Below are 1,303 nucleotides of genomic sequence, written 5' to 3' on the forward strand. Positions count from 1 at the left end.
CCCGAGCAAGGAGCTGCCTGGGGCTGGGGGGAGCGGGGCAGACAACGGGTGCAGGGGTACAAGCATGTAGCCGGCGTGCACCTGGTAGGGGGTGGGAGCTGCCCCGCACCTGGATGCAGGTAAGTGGGGGTCAAAGGGCCAGGGCTTGGCTGTCTGCAGTGTCCGGGGGCGGCGGGGTGTGGAGGGAATGGGTGTGCGAGGGGGGCAGGTGCCCTTGTTCCACTTGGGACAACTCACAACTTCAGATGAGCAGGACTCAACCCTGCAGTCCCAGTACCACAGGCAGAGGCCTCTGCTCTCGAGCCACAAGCTGGAGGCCAGGAGGTTTCTTCGGGGTCTCCCTTTGTTCCCTTCACACAGGTCAGGACTTGAACCTGCAGCCCTGGCACCTGGGGCAGAGGCCTCGCTCCCCAGGCCGGAGCCCAGGCGCGGGCAGGGGCCTCCAGATGAGCATTGCACGCGCAGCAGAGGTTTCCGGGCACGCCTGTGCACTAAACACCTCCTCCCGGCGCACAGGACCCCTTTCCTGCTCCTGTGCCCTCACGGCCCTGCTTCTGGCCCCGACGCCGCTGGCAGGGCACCGATCCCAGGCTGAGCGCTTGCCCCCGCAGGCAGCCATAGCCATGGCCTGCACGAGAGGTGGCATGAGGAGTGACCAGGCTGCAGTGGGAAGCTGGCATCTGTGCCTACAGACGAGGACATGGAGCCTCCCCCCAAGACTGGCAGAGACTGGCACAGGGGGTCCCTACTGCGCCGGGCCCCCCAGCAAGTGCACAGGGCCATCAGGGTCTTGCTGGGGACATGCCTGTGACATGAGTCTAGGGCTGCCATGGACATCATGCCCGGCAGGCAGCAGCAGGGTGGGACTCGCCCAAGGCCACATGGCTGTGCAGTAGCAGGACTGGCACGACGCCGTGTTGTCCCGAGCTGGGCTCGCAGCGCCCGCTGGACCGGTATCCCTGTGGGCAGGGGTCTGGTCCCCACTGCCTCCCGCTGGCAGGCCAGGCTGGGCAGGGGTCTGGTCCACAGGGGACGGCAAGGGGAGGAGGAAAAGACGCCTAAGGCATGTTAATGAGCGCCAGGGCCTGGAGGGAAGGCAGCATTTAAATAGGAACCACAGCTAATTAACAGGAGGCGCTGGCGCCATTGATCATTTTAATCAGCCATTTGTCAATTCGAGTGTCACAGCGACACAGGCCTCTTTCCTCTCTGTATTAATCTCTCGCCATCTGCATAGTCGAGAGAATATATCGACTCAGCTGTGTCGACACCCACACAGGTGTGTCGCCAACTGGCCGGAGGG

This window comes from Gavialis gangeticus, unplaced genomic scaffold (assembly GCF_001723915.1).
Source record: "Gavialis gangeticus isolate Ggan-Ray unplaced genomic scaffold, GavGan_comp1, whole genome shotgun sequence".
Classification (NCBI taxonomy): domain Eukaryota; kingdom Metazoa; phylum Chordata; order Crocodylia; family Gavialidae; genus Gavialis; species Gavialis gangeticus.